We start from the raw sequence: 19,438 nt of genomic DNA on the forward strand, positions 1-19,438 counted from the left end.
GGAAGTTATACCAGGCCAAAAAGTGGGTTGGTTATTGCAAAGCTACCTTCCTTTAGGGATGGCAAGGGTCTATTAGGCAGATCACCTAACTAGTGCTAATCAAGTGACTTCTGATTGACTGGTTTAAGATTCTATTTCTGGGAGAGATGAAAGTATAATTAAGCCTCAGTTTGGTGATATGGGGTTTAACAAAAGCAATTCCATTTGGGGCCAATTGTCTTGTTTTTAAAAATTCCCCCCTTTTTGTCAGCATTTCAGGCTGAGAGATATGATCAACTTTTAAGGCATTAACTCTACTCCCAGCTACCACTCTGGAGTTCTCAACTTTTGTAGGATCTCTGTGTGGTATTCACAGATCATGATGTTGAGTTCACATTCTTTAAGTTGGTCATTCTCTTTGTTTCTTTTCTGATGTTCTAGTCTTAGGGAGATTATTTGCTTGGTGGTTAGAGGTTGTAAACATGCATTTTAAGCTTTTGAGAGGATACAGCACACCAGGGAGACTACTATGATTGTTATATGTAGGATAATTCCCAATTTCTGGAGTACACTTCAGTACCATGGTCCCTAAGACTGAAACCAATCGGAATCAAATCAAAGAAAGACCCCACTGAAGGAGTTACTTTCTTTTTTTTTTCGGTACACAGGCCTCTCACTGTTGTGGTCTCTCCCGTTGCGGAGCACAGGCTCCGGACGTGCAGGCTCAGCGGCCATGGCTCACGGGCCCAACCGCTCTGCAGCATGTGGGATCCTCCCGGACCGGGGCACGAACCCGTGTCCCCTGCATCGGCAGGCAGACTCTCAACCACTGCACCACCAGGGAAGCCCTGAAGGAGTCACTTTCTTAAGCCAGCTGGCTTGTTCAGTGATCTTATGTAGCTGAGTCTCAACTTCCCCAGAAATCTCAGTCCAAGTGCAGCACAGTGTTGGCCACAGCACAAACACCTCCGTGCTCAGCTAAAAGATACCCTATTATCAGGGGCTATCCTATTATCAAGAACAACTTTGGCCAGAGAGTCTAGGGATTTTTATCAGGCATCTACTGCTTTAACAGAAGATTCTGCAATGAAAGTTAAGGAGAGATTCCTGATCACAGCCTCATTTGTACTTACTCCTAGCCAGGGCAATAGGGATCTGCCAAAGGAAACTAATTGTGAATCTTCTATGCCTCCTGGTAATTCCCATTTGAGACTGTGGCTCAGGACTGGAAAGGTGACTGCCATGGAGGCCAGTAAAATTTAAGGGTCTATAGGCTGGTTACTTTTGCCTTGTGTCCCCTTCTTTGTACAGAGTCTGAATGAAATGTTCTGCTAGTTTGGAGTTGTTAACCAGAGACAAGGAAATAAACACTAAGGATTAGGAGTCTGACATTACAGAGAGGGGGCTGAGTTTGTTCCAGAGACCCTGAGACTTTGGATATCAGGGAGAAGTTTGTGATGGAAAGAACTACAGGATCACTAGCATTGTGGCAAATCCAACTATCATTTGGTGGTTAGATTACCCACACCCTTATAATAACCTGAGATATGTGAACAGTGGTATTATCTTTCTAGGTCAGAGCAAGAAAAAAGGTGAAGAAAAGAATTATAAAGAGTTTCATGGTGTAAGAATTAGGAAAAGGATGACAGAGAGGAAAGGAAGAATGTAAAGAAAGTCTTGAGAGGAAGTAGTCTAGCTCGATGTCAGCTACTTCTTTTCCTAGTCAATTTGATTTTGAGGCCTCCAGCATTTGCACAGGATCAAATGTCAGGTAGAACACATGTCTTCAGTTGTGAAATATGCATCCAAGTTTTGACTTGTAATTTGGCTGCAGTGTCATTGGTCAAAAGTACTCGGTAGAGTTCTTTCCACAAATCTCACTTTTGTGAAAGCATTAGGGTAAAACAATAACTCTTTGTAAATGACAAAAGACTTAAAAATGCCCATGGTTAAAGATTTGATGAGTTCCTTAGAACAGACAATGAAATTTGGTTATTTCTGTGACCTGCAATATGTTAAGACTGGAATGGTGATTGATAATATATCAGAATATATCAGATTTTTAGAAATTTCATACAATTTCTAGAACACTTTTACTGATAACCTGCAACCATACAAATATAAATACAAATATGTAAGAAGGCTTATCATCACTTATTTGACAATTCTTCTTATGTCATTTAATGCACCAAGTAAACATAACATCTCTTACTTAGCATCTCTCTTTTACAAAGTGTGAAACAAATCCTTTGACATTCTCTAGGGGAATCTCAAAGTTAATTTCAGGTCAAAATACTCCATTTAGAATTTGATTTTGGGAATTTGTCAAAACATCAAAAGGTTTGAGCATTTGAATGAATAGGGTCACAGATTATTATGAAATAACACTTAATTATCTATTTTACCAAAGTGGCAATAGACAATTTTAAAGGTAAATATAGAAGGTTACATAGTTGTGAACAAAATTTAGCTCTTTCAATATTGAAAAGACTAGGTTTTGTAAAGTAATGTAAAACCTGATAAAGACAAAGAGCTGACTAATACTCCAAGAAAAATGTATTCTTTTCAATGGGATCCAATTAAACTTAAAACTTTTGTACAGCAAAGAAAACCATCAAAAAAATGAAAAGACAATCTACTGAATTGCAGAAAATATTTGCAAATGATATGACCAATAAGAGGTTAATATCCAAAATATATAAACAGCCCATACAACTCAATATCCAAAAAACAACCTGATTAAAAAATTGGCAGAAGATCTGAATAGACATTTTTCCAAAGAAGATATGTAGATGGCCAACAGGAAAATGAAAAGATGCTCAATATTCACTAATTATCAGAGAAAGGCAAATCAAAACTGCAATGAGATATCACCTAACACCTGTCGGAATGGTTATTATCAAAGAGCCTACAAATAACAAATATTGGTGAGGATGTTTTGCCATTTGTGACAACATGGATAGATCTGGAGGGTATTATGCTTAGTGAAATATGTCAGACAGAGAAAGACAAATACTCTATAACATATGTGGAATCTAAAAAATAAAACACAGAAATGAATATAACAAACAGAAACAGACTCACAGTTATAGAGAACAAACTAGTGGTTACCAGTGAGGAGAAGGAAGGGCGGAGGGGCAAGATGGTAGAAGATTATGAGATTAAAAACTACTATGTATAAAATAAATAAGCAGGGCTTCCCTGGTGGCGCAGCGGTTAAGAATCCACCTGCCAATGCAGGCGACACGGGTTCGAGCCCTGGTCCAGGAAGATGCCACATGCCGCGGAGCAACTAAGCCCGTGCACAACTACCGAGCCTGCGCTCTAGAGCCTGCGAGTCACAACTACTGAAGCCCGCATGCCTAGAGCCTGTGCTCCGCAACAAGAGAAGCCACCGCAATGAGAAGCCCGTGCACTGCAATGAAGAGTAGCCCCCGCTCACCGCAAGTAGAGAAAGCCCGCGTACAGCAACGAAGGCCCAACGCAGCCAAAAATAAATAAATAAAATAAATAAATTTATTATAAATAAATAAATAAATAAGCAACAGGATATATTGTACGGCAGAGGGTAATGTAGCCAGTATTTTGATATAACTTTAAATGGAGTATAATGTATAAACATTGAATCACCATGCTCTATACCTGAAACAAATACTGTAAATCAACTATACTTCAATTTAAAAAAGGGAAAAACTTGTCCTTTTAAGAGAGAAAACTAAATTCTAATTTTGTACTAGTGTACTTTTGAAATGAAATTCATTTTTTTAAACTTAAATAAATCCATTCCAATATCAGTCACTTGACCACACATAAGACTCCTTTCCAAAGATTCCTTTCCCACAAACCTACAACTTTTTAATATCCATTCAGATTTTGTCCTTTGGTTTTTACTCTTTTGTTCTCATTCTGGAACAATCAGTTATTCTACTTTCCTTACCTATTTTTCATACACTGTTGTTTTCTTTCCCCCATATAATTTCTAAGAAGTTTTAATTACATATACTGATTAGAATTCTTAAGCCTCAGAATCCTTAACTGCTAGTGAAAACTAAGAAGTAAGCAATTGAGAGCTGTCTATTATAGCATTCTGTGGACTGGCAAACATAAATACATTTTATAATTTATAGAAGCATATTCTTCCTCATAGTACATTTTCCAAAGTGGCACAAAATGTTTATCAATAAACCCAAATATCTTTATTTCCTCTGTAAAAGGAACAAAAGTTGATATATCTATGTTCAGTTAATATTTTAGTATTTTATCTTATTTGGAAATAATCTAGATATTCAATTAATATCCATCATTTAACTTACCTAAGTATAACTTTAAGATTTGAAGTTACCAAAAAGATTTTGGAAACTCTTAAAGTAGACATACCAAAAGGTAGAATTACTGTTGAAAAGTTCATTTATAAACTTTTATAAATCTATTTACTTGTTCTTGACAATTATGTTTAGATTACTTATGAAAATCTGATGAGACATTAAACAGCTAATCATCACCTTAAATTATCTTTCTTGATGACAAATTTTGGAATAGAGACAGCATGAGCTTATTTGAATTTTACTAAACCTATGAAGAATAAAAGTTTTATATTTAATGCTGATAACTCTAAAGACATGCCTGTTTTAATTAAACCAACAAACTTAAACTAGATTTTATTTTCTGAAGATTATCTTAGATCACATGAACTTGAAAAACATTTGGGTTAGTTTCTATATTTCTGAGAGTATACTTGATTTACATAAATGCTTGTTTGTCTTTAAGCCAATTAAATAGACCTCTTTATAAATTAACTTTCGTGATACCACCGGAGGTAGGAAAAAACCACACATCTATGACATATGAAGACATACATAAACATACAGAAACACATAGATCTTATAACTTTCATTTTAAAATTTTATCTATATGATAGGTACAATAATGCAAAACTCACTAGTTTATAAAAGCCAAATTGTGTTTCTGGCAGATGGAATAAGTGAATATTATTCACTCATAAAAAAGAATGGAATCTTGCTATTTGCAACACCATGGATGGACTTTGGGGGTATTATACTAAATGAAATAAGTCAGAGAAAGCAAATACCATAATCTCACTTATATATGGAATCTAAAAAAAAAAAAAAACCCAAAACAACAAGCAAACCCCTAGCTTAGATAGATACAGGGAACAGATTGGTGGTTTCCAGAAAAGGTGGGGTGGGTAGGTGGGTGAAAAAAGTTTTCAGGGGGATGTATTGTACAGCATTATGACTATAGTTAACACTATATTACATAAAAGTTCTCATCACATGAAAAAAAATCATAACTATGTATGGTGATGGATGTTAAGGAGACTTATTGATCATTTTGTAATGTATACAAATATTGAATCATTATGTTGTATACCTGAAACTAAAATAATGTTATATGCTAGTTATACGTCAATGAAAAGTTAGAAATAAAGGCTATCACCAAGTACTTACCATGGACCAGGTTATCTCATTTAAATCTCAACACAATTGTGCAACGTAGAGATTATTCCCCATTTTGGAGGTGATAAAATTGATTCTCAAAGAGTAACTTGCCCACACTCACTTAGCTAGAAACTGAACCTCTGACTTATCACAAAGTCTGTGATCTTTCCTGTATGCTATATTAACTAAAATAGGGATTTGGTTCTTTGTAAAATCAAATAGAGTATGATGATGAATGCATGTAAGTTTTAACTACTATAGGTTTTAAAATTGGGGGGTAGGGTGGTTAGAAAATCAGGTATTGAGAATAGTGATGTATTTCTGCTCCTATGGTACCTCTGTCCAGCCACTTCACAAAGGGACTAAGTCCAAAAACAATGACTTGAGACTTTGGCTTGTCTCTCCAACCAACATCTAAGGGTGGGTCAAACTAGTTGTACTGATTTGGCTATATCAGGGAGTCAAAGTAAACTGATTGATGTTTTCTCTTAAAAAATCCTTCTGAATATTTTCATCAGGGACAAAAAGTAAATATTCTTGACAGTACTGAACAACTCCAAGGAGACAAGAGGCATCCCCAAAGATAGTGCAAAAAATACTACCCTCCCAAGATCCAGAGCCACTCCCAAAGACAACCAAGAAAAAGGTAATTCCTCTGAGTGTTGGCAACAGTAGGGCCCTAGCCACCAATGGAATGCAATCCACATTTCTGTCCAGCCATATTTTGGGGGTCCCCCAACCTAATAGTGGAGCTGCCTGAACACATAAGAACCCACGTGCCCCAGTCAGGCAGAAAGCCAAGTCAAGTTCTCAGGGCACAAAATGAGACAAACAAGAAGGCAATAGCTGTTCCTGGGAGAGAAAAGGTGGACAACCAGTGGGTATCCGAAAGCAAATTCACAAGTCATGCTTCAAATATTTAATTCTCACACATGCTTTTTGCCTGCCAATCTGAAAGGAAAGGACAACGTGAAGGTTTCCCTCCCTCTCGCGACCAGGCACCACAGACAGAGGCCTAGGAGAGCTGACTTTGATAAGAATTCTTACCCTTTGCCGGCTTCTTCCAGTTTCCTCAGGATTCTGCAGGCTCCGGAGCGCGCGAGGCGTCCCAGCGGGTCTCAGGCTGGTCACAAGCAGCTGAAGAGGAGGGAAAATGGTTTTCCCTCTACGCTTTGTAGTGAGCGCTTGGCTGAGACCCCTTTTTCTTTGAGGCGCCTCCTAAATGGATAAACTAATCTACATTAAAATTTCTCTGGGGCTTCCCTGGTGGCGCAGTGGTTGAGAGTCCGCCTCCCGATGCAGGAGACTCGGGTTCGTGCCCCGGTCCGGGAAAATCCCACATGCCGCGGAACGGATAGCCCCGTGAGCCATGGCCGCTGGGCCTGCGCGTCCGGAGCCTGTGCTCTGCAACGGGAGAAGCCACAACAGCGAGAGGCCCGCGTACCGCATAAAAAAAAAAAAAAAAAAGTTCTCTGTTGTGGTCGCTGTAATTCAGGATTACGTTGGGTAAGATTAACCTGCTTGTTTGGCCTTAAAAGAAAATTGTATTCACCTGACACCTCAGGCTAGGCCCAGTCCGGCTTAAATCAGTCCGACCCGGAACTAGTCCTGCTTCTAACTCCTTGGCTGTCCGACCCTCCACCCGGTCCGCCTTCTGAGTCGGACGCGGTTCAACCTTTGACCCGGAAGGGTTTCTAAGTCGGACCCGGCCCACCTCTGGATGTTTCTAGACCCGGTCTGGAAAAGAAACGCTCAAAAGCCTGAAAGCTCCTCAGGCAGAAGCTGCCGAGGCTCCGCGAGGGACGGACCCAGCACCTCCTGAGGCGGGAGACGCAGCGAGCTCACGGCTCAGCAGGTACCGTGTCTGGTTGCTCGTTGCTCCTGGGGCCGTCGGGGGTCTCCTTCGGTCCCCGCTTCTTACTGTTACTAACAGAACTGTTAAAAGATAAACTGAGGCATAGTAAACATTTTAAGAGTTTATTTGAGCAAAAGTCAGTTTGAATTGGGCAGCATCTAGTCTAGAAGACAGAAAGGAGCTCCAGGGAGCTGTTGAAAATGAAAGACTTACAGGCAGAAGGGAGCAGGAACGAGGAAAGTAAACTAGGCCAAGAAGCGGTGGATTAATGCAGTTACTTTCCTTCAGGGGATGGCAGGGGCCTGTCAGGCAGACAGCCCCACTAGTGCTGATCAGGTGGTTCCTGACTGACTGCTTTAAGGTTCCATTTCTGGGAGAACTGAAACTGAATTAAGTCTCAGTTTGGTGACATGGGGCTTAGCATGAGTAACTCCATTTTGGGCTTGTTGTCTTGCTTTAACAATATCTAAAATTGAAATTCTACTTATAAACCAGCTGAGACTAGGATAATATAGAAAGAGTAAATATTTTTCTCCCATGGAAAAAAAATAACGTGTTTTTAGCTTCTTGAAAGTAAAAATGTTGTCTTCTTTATATCCCCACTAATTATGGTGCATTTATATAAATGTTTTAATAAATATTTAATAAATCCATGTGTCTATATTTGACAGGTGAATTAATTAATTTATGTTTGTCTTATTACTAAGAATTCATTTTCTTTTCATAAGCAGTATATGCCTTGAACCAAGTCTTAGTTAATGATTTAATATTAGTCTTAGTAAATCCCTAACTATAGTCTTAAAGTTATTCATGACTAATCCATTTGGGGTTTTTTGTCACACAAATGAAGGGCAGCATTCACCACTGGGGGCAATGGCTAGAATAGGCAGCAGAAATGGCCAAACCAGGATAGGAGGATCACATACTACCCAGTATGGAAGAAAAACACTTTTCCCTCTGCAGCCTGTTTCTTAGATGAGATTATTTACTGATGGTAAATATCTAACACCTGAGTTCATTTTAACAAATTGAAAAGAAAAACCAATTCACAATTTCCAAAACTACTTTTTAATCTTATATGTAATACTAGGTTTATATCTGCTTTAATTTATGTGGGGAATTACATAAAAATTGCAGATCTAGTGCCTGCCCTGGAGGAACTTACAGTCTAAAAGTAGAAAGAGAGTAAACAAAAGTGAAAGATACTTAGAGGCATAACCAATTTACACTTTGCTATTTTTAGAGGCTCCAGGGAGAGCAGAAATTTTCATTGCATACAGCACTCATGACTTTTGAAGAAAAAAATCAGTGCCTTTTTATATGTTGCCTGCTTAGTGGATTCTGTGATTTGAGCTCTAAAGAATGAAATTACGAGGTGAATAGCGAAGAACTCACAAGCTTGGAAGAGATTTTCAAAAAGAAAAGAAAAGAGACACAAACATTACATGGTACATTTTTGAGAACCCGGAAATGTACAAGTATTGTTCCCCTGGCAACCATTGTGTAGAGTTTGTGAGTTAGCACAGCAGTTTCTCCTGTTTTCATATTGCAATCAAGAACTTGATTGTTTTCATTAATGTGATTATTTTGCATTTCCTCTCCTTTTTTCCTTTCCCCTTGTGCTTGTTTTACATCTAGGTCTAAACTCTTGTTGTTGTTCTCAATTTGTCAGAAGTGTAAATTCTTGGACGCTAAGTAAGAACTGAAGCAAAATGAAAAAGCTTTAAATATTTGAATTCCAGAAAGTGAATATGTAGAATCAGTTTTTCAGAGGGAGCCCAAAGAGGAATTTCTGAATAACAAGAACATTATCCAAATCCTATTATCTTAAAAGGTAGTTTAAATTATAAGCAGCCTGACTACTAGCACATAAATTATACTGCAAGTAAGCAGAGCTGTATCTGGGGGTAAAATTTAAAAAACACACTGTGCCTTTTGCCATCAATAATGTTACACAGTTAGTCTAGTTGATGTTTCTTCCAAATGAACTGTAAGTGAAAGATCACCCATTAACCTCTTCTTGGCTTCACTCACCTGCCTTCAGATTTCTACCTTGGCCTGGCTGTAACCTTTCTTATTACCTTTGGATCCAATGATTCTTTAATCTCCCATCATTCCAAATTTAATCAAACCCTATCACTCGTGTTTTGTTTTGCTTTGCTTTGTTTAACAACTCCGTTGATCTTGTTTTGCAAAGCACTGCTGGAGAAATTCAGGCGAGCTTGCCAGTTGAGTTCTGTGCAATTAGGGCCTTCATGCTGTTCTGCTATCCTTTTATTCACCCATAACTAAATTCCTAAAGCATTTTCTTCAGCAGTTCTAATTTTTTTTTAACATCTTTATTGTAGTATAATTGCTTTACAATGGTGTGTCAGTTTCTGCTTTTTAACAAAGTGAATCAGTTATACATATACATATGTCCCCATATCTCTTACCTCTTGCATCTCCCTCCCTCCCACCCTCCCTATCCCACCCCTCTAGGTGGTCACAAAGCACCGAGCTGATCTCCCTGTGCTATGTGGCTGCTTCCCCCTATCTGTTTTACATTTGGTAGTGTACATATGTCCGTGCCTCTCTCTCACTTTGTCCCAGTTTACCCTTCCCCCTCCCCGTATCCTCAAGTCCATTCTCTAGTAGGTCTGCATCTTTATTCCCGTCTTGCCCCTAGGTTCTTCCGACCGTTTTCTTTTCTTTTCTTTTTTTAGATTCCATATATATGTGTTAGCATATGGTATTTGTTTTTCTCTTTCTGACTTCACTCTGTATGACAATCTCTGGGTCCATCCATCTCACTACAAATAACTCAGTTTCGTTCCTTTTTATGTCTGAGTAATATTCCATTGTATATATGTGCCACATCTTCTTTATCCATTCATCTGTTGATGGACACTTAGGTTGCTTCCATCTCCTGGCTATTGTAAATAGAGCTGCAATGAACATTTTGGTACATGACTCCTTCTTAATTATGGTTTTCTCAGGGTATATGCCCAGTAATGGGATTATTGGGTCATATGGTAGTTCTATTTTTAGTTTTTTAAGGAACCTCCATACTGTTCTCCATAGTGGCTGTATCAATTTATATTCCCACCAGCAGTGCAAGAGTGTTCCCTTTTCTCCACACCCTCTCCAGCATTTATTGTTTGTAGATTTTTTGACGATGGCCATTCTGACCGGTGTGAGATAATATCTCATTGTAGTTTTGATTTGCATTTCTGTAATGATGAATGATGTTGAGCATTCTTTCATGTGTCTGTTGGCAGTCTGTATATCAGCTTTGGAGAAATGTCTATTTAGGTCTTCTGCCCATTTTTGGATTGGGTTTTTTGTTTTTTTGATATTGAGCTGCATGGGTTGCTTGCATGTTTGGGAGATTAATACTTTGTCAGTTGCTTCATTTGCAAATATTTTTTCCCATTCTGAGGGCTGTCTTTTCATCTTGTTTATGGTTTCCTTTGCTGTGCAAAAGCTTTTAAGTTTCATTAGGTCCCATTTGTTTTTTTTGTTTTTATTTCCATTTCTCTAGGAGGTGGGTCAAAAAGGATCTTGCTGTGATTTATGTCATAGAGTGTTCTGCCTATGTTTTCCTCTAAGAGTTTGATGGTGTCTGGCCTTACATTTAGGTCTTTAATCCATTTTGAGTTTATCTTTGTGTATGCTGTTAGGGAGTGTTCTAATTTCATTCTTTTACATGTAGCTGTCCAGTTATCCCAGCACCAGTTATTGAAGAGGCTGTTTTTTCTTCACTGTATATTCTTGCCTCCTTTATCAAAGATAAGGTGACTGTATGTGCATCGGTTTATCTCTGGGCTTTCTATCCTGTTCCATTGATCTATATTTCTGTTTTTGTGCCAGTACCATATTCTCTTGATTACTGTAGCTTTGTAGTAAAGTCTGAAGTCAGGAAGCCTGATTCCTCCAGCTCTGTTTTTCTTTCTTAAGATTGCTTTGGCTATTCGGGGTCTTTTGTGTTTCCATACAAATTGTGAAATATTTTGTTCTAGTTCTGTGAAAAATGCCACTGGTAGTTTGATAGGGATTGCATTGAATCTGTAGATTGCTTTGGGTAGTAGACTCATTTTCCCAATGTTGATTCTTCCAACCCAAGAACATGGTATATCTCTCCATCTATTTGTATCATCTTTAATTTCTTTCATCAGTGTCCTATAATTTTCTGCATACAGGTCTTTTGTCTCCTTAGGTAGGTTTATTCCTAGATAATTTATTCTTTTTGTTGCAGTGGTAAATGGGAGTGTTTTCTTAATTTCACTTTCAGAGTTTTCATCATTAGTGTATAGGAATGCAAGAGATTTCTGTGCATTAATTTTTTTTCCTGCTACTTTACCAAATTCATTGGTTAGCTCTAGTAGTTTTTTGGTAGCATCTTTAGGATTCTCTATGTATAGTATCATGTCATCTGCAAACAGTGACAGCTTTACTACTTCTTTTCCAATTTGGATTCCTTTTATTTCTTTTTCTTCTCTGATTGCTGTGACTAAAACTTCCAAAACTATGTTGAATAAGAGTGGTGAGAGTGGGCAACCTTGTCTTGTTCCTGATCTTAGTGGAAATGGTTTCAGTTTTTCACCATTGAGGATGATGTTGGCTGTGGATTTGTCATATATGGCCTTTATTATGTTGAGGTAAGTTCCCTCTGTGCCTACTTTCTGGAGGGTTTTTATCATAAATGGGTGTTGAATTTTGTCGAAAGCTTTCTCTGCATCTATTGAGATGATCATATGGTTTTTATCCTTCAATTTGTTAATAAGGTATATCACATTGATTGATTTGCATTTATTGGAGAATCCTTGCATTCCTGGAATAACCCCACTTAATTATGGTGTATGATCCTTTTAATGTGATGCTGGATTCTGTTTGCTAGTATTTTGTTGAGGATTTTTGCATCTATGTTCATCAGTGATATTGGCCTGTAGTTTTCTTTTTGTGTGCTTCTGGTATCAGGGTGTGATGGTGGCCTTGCAGGATGAGTTTGGGAGTGTTCCTCCCTCTGCTATATGTGGAAGAGTTTGAGAAGGATAGGTGTTAGCTCTTCTCTGAATGTTTGATAGAGTTCTCCTGTGAATCCATCTGGTCCTGGGATTTTTTTTGTTGGAAGATTTTTAATCACAGTTTCAATTTCAGTGCTTGTGATTGGTCTGTTTATATTTTCTATTTCTTCCTGGTTCAGTCTCAGAAGGTTATGCCTTCTGAGAATTTTTCCATTTCTTCCAGGTTGTCCATTTTATTGTCATAAAGTTGCTTGTAGTAATCTCTCATGATCCTTTGTATTTCTACAGTGTCAGTTGTTACCTCTCCTCTTTCATTTCTAATTCTGTTGATTTGACTCTTCTCCCTTTTTTTCTTGATGAGTCTGGCTAATGGTTTATCAATTTTGTTTATCTTCTCAAAGAACCAGCTTTTAGTTTTATTGATCTTTGCTATCATATCCTTCATTTCTTTTTCTTTTATTTCTGATCTGATCTTTATGATTTCTTTCCTTCTGCTAACTTTGGGGTTTTCTGATTCTTCTTTCTCTCATTGCTTTAGGTGTAAGGTTAGGTTGTTTATTTGTGATGTTTCTTGTTTCTTGAGGTTGGATTGTATTGCTATAAATTTCTATCTTAGAACTGCTTTTGCTGCATTCCACAGGTTTTGGGTCATCGTGTTTTCATTGTCATTTGTTTCTAAGTATTTTTTGATTTCCTCTTTGATTTCTTCAGTGATCTTTTGGTTATATAGTAGCGTATTGTTTAGTCTCCATGTGTTTGTATTTTTTACAGGTGTTTTCATGTAATTGATATCTAGTCTCATAGTGTTGTGGTCAGAAAAGATACTTGATATGTTTTCAATTTTCTTAAATTTACCAAGACTTGATTTGTGACCCAAGATATGATCTCTCCTGGAGAACGTTCTATGAGCACTTGAGAAGAAAGTATATTCTGTTGTTTTTGGATGGAATGTGCTATAAGTATCAATTAAGTACATCTTGTTTAATGTGTCATTTAAAGTTTGTGTTTCCTTATTTTTTTTCGTTTTGGATGATCTGTATATTGGTGAAAGTGGGGTGTTAATGTTCTCTACTATTATTGTGTTACTGTCAATTCTGCCTTTTATGGCTGTTAGGATTTACCTTATGTATTGAGGTGCTACTATGTTGGGTGCATAAATATTTACAATTGTTATAGCTTCTTCTTGGATTGATCCCTTCATCATAATGTAGTGTCCTTCTTGGTCTCTTGTAATAGTCTTTATTTTAAAGTCTGTTTTGTCTAATATGAGAATTGCTACTCCAGCTTTCTTTTGAGTTCCATTTGCATGGAATATCTTTTTCCATCCCCTTACTTTCAGTCTATATGTGTCCCTAGTTCTGAAGTGGGTCTCTTGTAGACAGCATATATATGGGTCTTGTTTTTGTATCCATTCAGCTAGTCTATGTCTTTGGTTGGAGCATTTAATAAATTTACATTTAAGGTAGTTGTTGATATGTGTATTCCTATTACCATTTTCTTAATTGTTTTGTGTTTGTTATTGTAGGTCTTTTTCTTCTCTTGTGTTTCCTGCCTAGAGAAGTTCCTTTAGCATTTGTTGTAAATATGGTTTGTTGGTGCTGAATTCTCTTAGCTTTTGCTTGTCTGTAAAGGTTTTGACTTCTCTGTCGAATCTGAATGAGATCCTTGCTGGGTACAGTAATCCTGATTGTAGGTTTTTCCGTTTCATCACTTTAAATATATAATCCCTTCTGGCTTGCAGAGTGTTTACTGAAAGATCAGCTGTTACCCTTACAGGGATTCCCTTGTATGTTATACGTTGCTTTTCCCTTGCTGCTTTTAATATTTTTCTTTGTATTTAATTTTTGATAGTTTGATTAATATGTGTCTTGGCATGTTTCTCCTTGGATTTATCCTGTGTGGGACTCTCTGCACTTCCTGGACTTGATTGACTATTTCCTTTCCCATATTAGGGAATTTAGCTATAATTTCTTCAAATATTTTTTTATTCTGTTCTTCTTCTGGGACCCCTATAATTTGAATGTTGGTGCATTTAGTATTGTCCCAGAGGTCTCTGAGACTGTCCTCAATTCTTTTCCTTCTTTTTTCTTTATTCTGCTCTGTGGTAGTTATTTCCAGTATTTTATCTTCCAGGTCACTTATCCGTTCTTCTGCCTCAATTATTCTGCTATTGATTCCTTCTAGAGGATTCTTAATTTCATTTATTGTGTTGTTCATCATTGTTTGTTTGCTCTTTAGTTCTTCTAGCTCCTTGTTAAAGCTTTCTTGTATTTTCTCCATTTTGTTTCCAAGATTTTGGGTCATCTTTACTGTCATTACTCTGAATTCATTTTCAGGTAGACTGCCTATTTCCTCTTCATTTGTTTGTTCTGGTGGGTTTTACCCTGCTCCTTCATCTGCTATGTGTTTCTCTGTCTTCTCATTTTGCTTAACTTACTGTGTTTGGGGTTTCCTTTTCACAGCCTGCAGGTTCATAGTTCCTGTTGTTTTTGGTGTCTGCTGCCAGTGGGTAAGGTTGGTTAAATGGGTTGTGTTGGCTTCCTGGTGGAGGGGACTGGTGCCTGTGTTCTTGTGGATGAGGCTGGATCTTGTCTTTCTGGTGGGCAGGACTACATCCGGTGGTATGTTTTGGGGTGTCTGTGACCTTATTATGATTTTAGGCAGCCTCTCTGCTAATGGGTGTGGTTGTGTTCCTGTCTTGATAGTTGTTTGGCATAGGGTGTCCAGCACTGTAGCTTGCTGGTCATTGAGTGGAGCTGGGTGTTAGCGTTGAGATGGAGATCTCTGGGAGAGCTCTCGCTGATTGATATTACATGGGTCTGGGAGATCTCTGCTGGTCCAATGTCCTGAACTCTGCTCTCCCACCTCAGAGGTTCAGGCCTGACACCTGGCCGGAGCACCAAGACCATCTCAGCCACATGGCAGAGGCATTGTCAGAGTGGCCCCTGCAGAAAAGCCTCTTAGAACAGGAACCATCTGCTCTCCAGTGGGTCAAGGCATGGAGACAGGAGAGATTTCCAGACCTGGCTCATTGTGCAGCTCAGGGAGTCTGGGCGCATCAGAGCTGCCAGGGAAGACCTGGCATCTGCGCATACCTGGCTTGGCCGTGAGGACCCAAGGGATGCTGTGCCCAGCCCAGCCTGTAATCCTTTTTCAATTTCCTCCAGGCTCCAACCACACTACTGTCTTCGTCAGGCTAAGTAAAGACTTTTCCTCTTACTTGATTGATGGGACAGAGCTTAAGGAGTTACTTTCCCAAATCTTATTCCCTTTACCTATTGTAAAAGTTTCCCAAGCTTTCAGCAGATGGCCCCAGCAAAGAAAGAAAAAGAAAAAAAGAGGAAGAGAAGAAAGAAAGAAAAAAAAGGGCATATTCAGTGTAGACTAATTCGAAGGGCAAGGGTTTCAAGGAAATCTACAAATGTAGGAGCTGCATAGTAACTTAGGGCTAGTAATCTTTAGGCCCAAATGGACAATTGAATAGAGCAGTTACTGGGTTTTGAAAGAGGAAGTTCCTGTACATTTGGACACCTTGGGGAGCAATTAAGTCTAGGAAGGCAGCCAGCTCAAGATGACTCTAAGATGAGAGGGCCAGTACCTAACCCCTCTCTCCTCCCTTGCATGTTCCTCTCCCTTGTCTACTGATGGGATCCATGGATCAGCTTGCCAATGTGGACGGCAGAGTGAAGTTTGGAGAGACAAATAGAAATTATCTAGCATAGACTCCAACAAATGCTTTTGTTGTGTCTATTATGTAAAATGATCATTTTAGATTTTATAAAGAATAAATAATTGGCCCTGTCCTCAACTTCTGCAGAATCTCAGAGCCTAGAAGTGAAGATGTATACACCTATAAGTATAAGCCATATGCATAAGGCATGTAAACAATCATATGTATAAAAATAAAATTCAAGAGAAAGATCAGTGTTATAAGGTAGCTACACATACAGTGCTGTAGCAGTAGAGGCAGGTGAGAGATTACTACTACATGGGAAAAATCACAGAATGTTTTCATGTGACTGGGACTTATAAGGGTGAGGAGAATTTACAAGGATGCAGATAGAGATGTCAGGGGAGCCATTCTTGTCAAAGAGAGCAGCAAGGGCTAAGGCAGTGAGATATGAAAAACAGGATTATGTAAAGAAACATAATGGGCAAGAAAGTTGTGAATTTGGGCAGTCTGCAAAGGGAGTTTGGTTGAGAACTCATGGTGATGAAAGCTAACTTTCCCAATGTTTACTGTGTAGTATCATCATACTAAATGAATAACATTCATTAATACTTTTCATGCAAGAGATGCATGAAGCGGATACTATTATCCCCATTTTACAAATGAGGAAACTGACTCTTAGAGTGAGGTTAAATAATTTCACCAGTTGCAAAACCAAAAAATGGCTTTCTTTGAGGTTTTGATGACAAATAACATTTTATTAAAGGCAGACAGAGTGCCCAGCATGTAGCAGATATCTAGTATGTGTTAGTGAGCATTAGCCACCTGAACCGTCTTGACCTTTGACCTGTAGTAAAATTAATCTGACAGCAGTGTTGGGTGATTAGCAGGAGAGCAGTGCTGAGAGGGAGATAATAGGGGCATTAATGGGGATAGTGATGGCAGGAATAGATAAAATAGGGTGGGTTTGGGAAATACTACTGTGATCAGGCTTATGTAACTTGGCAACTGATAAGATGGGAGGCTAGAAAACAAGGGTGAAAGATAGGACAGTTCCCTAATAAATATGTTTGCTTCCTTCTGTTCCCTTTCTCTGCAGACAGCTTCCTGATCCCCCTAATCACCTCCCACTGGGCCTTTCCTCTCTTTCCTCTTTCTTGTTCCCACTTGGTAAACTAGGATAATTATTAACTGTTTTTTGATTACGTTATCTGAAACATCCTTTTAGTTAGTCTCAGTTCAAGTTCTCATTATTAGAGCTTACTTAGAATATTGTAATAATCTTCTATTTTCTTTATCTCCTATTTCTCTTTCAAAAATTTATCATCTCAACTTTTTTTCAGATTTTAAAAATTTATAATCATTTTCCCATTGAAACATTTCAATGTTTCCCAATTAGCTAAAGGATAGGTGAGTAATACACCGTACAATAAAATGTCATATGGCTGTTAAAAAAGATGAGATACATGTTTATATACTTTAATGAAAAGACGTCTACATAAAAAGACCAGTTGTAGAATTATATGTATAATGGGAACCTATTTTTATATTGAAACAATTTATATGCAATATATATTTTACACCCATTTGTCTATGTATGTATAAAAGTTGGAAGAATATATACCAATTTATTCCTTCTTTAGTATTGAGGAGGTTTTCACTTTTCTATACATAGTTTTGGGTTTTTAAAAATCCTTTACAGCAAGCTTTATATTATTTCTGTAATTAAAGTTTAAAAAAAGAATAAAACACAAACCCCTTGCCTTGGAATTTAAGGCCCTTTAGATTCTGAGCTTCGGTTATTTTAACCATCTATCCTAACCTCTCACTATGCCTCGGATGTCTTATTCCCTAATTAGCAAATACGTTGGCCATGGGCTGGCATTCCTCTCATCCTCACTCCTAGCAGCATGACTAAATTGCTCGTGGCACTTTTTCATATTGAACCTGCATATAGTCATAGAATCTTTTATAACTTCAGACATCTACTACCAATTAGTTATGGGGGATGGAAGTTTTGCCAACTCAAGTATAATCTGATCAAATTGAACCCTTCAGTGTTTCCTGAGTGCATTCTGTTCTTTCTTAACTCAAGGACTTTGTTAATGTGATTTTTTTCCCAACTAGTAGACACTTAACCCCACTATCTATCTGGCACTGAAATCTGTTCCTTTATGAGGTTTTTCCATTCTCCACATTGGACATAAGCTCTTCTTCTTTTCTTTGTAGTCATTTAAAAATTAATTGTATTAATCCATTCACATGTGTGTTTTATATTAAATATTGGGGTATACATTTCAAGAAGCAATCATGTTTGTTAATGATTCAATGTCTGTCTTATAATACCTTGATAACTGAATGATCAGTCAGCACTTGTTGAATTGAAATGTGTTTGGATTTGTTTTTAGAACTTCCAAGAAAAAAATTAATATCTAGATCCTTACATCAATCATGCCTATCATTAGTATTTAAAACAAAGCTTATGCAATCCAGGTTTCATAATCAACATCTAGATTTCTTAAATTGCCTCCTATATTGTGCCCTTCCATAGTTCTATTACCAATATTTATATCTGAAGAAGTATGATACTACCCATTCTTTAGAAAATTGTTTTAAAACTTTCCACAGTTCCTTGTTGCTGAAGAAAGAACACATTTGTTATTAAAGAGCAGTGGATTTTAGCAAAGCTATAGACTTCTAAGAAATATCACAGCTCTACACAAACTACTTTAAAAAATTCTTTAAGGCAGGAAGAACGACACGGTCTTGAAAAAGAATGAAGGTGAAGATATTTTTATTTCTGAAAATACACATAAGACTATAATTACATTTTGGTGACATTGAGGTGGTGAATGTGTGAACTCTATAAATATAAGTATTATCCCCAAATTACGTGCATTAAAATAATATGGACAAAAAGCTTTTATGAGAAATTTTACAGTCTCACATGTCACCTCCTCTAGGAAGCTTTTTCCAGCTCCCTCTGGGAAGACAAAATTGTTCTTTGTTACGTTTGTGGTTCTTTGTCCAATCGTGTGTAAAATTTATCGTCTAATGAAATTTTAGGATTTCATTACTTATTCATGGACCTGTTTCTCAACACAGATTACAAGTTCCTTGATTTTAGGAACTGTTTTTGTTTCCTTTACATCTCTGGTACCTACCACAGTGTTTAGCACCTTAAAGGTGCTTTAATAAATAATTTTTGAATCAAAGAATTGAGACTCGCTAGAATTGACCCCTCCAAGTTCCATCCTGCCTTCCAGGTTTAGCTCACATATCTCTCTGTGAAATCTCTGCTTCTTTTTCTTCTCTTTCTCCATCCCATGCAGAATTGATTTTTCCCTCTTTTGTGGTGCCTTTGTACCTGGACACACTTCTACTACAGTGTGTAACCCACTAAATTCTAATTATTTACAACTCTGTCATTTCTACTGTAGTCTTTGTGGGGACACAAACTTATTTATGT

The sequence above is a fragment of the Grampus griseus genome, assembly GCF_964374135.1.
Source record: "Grampus griseus genome assembly, chromosome: 11".
NCBI lineage: Eukaryota > Metazoa > Chordata > Mammalia > Artiodactyla > Delphinidae > Grampus > Grampus griseus.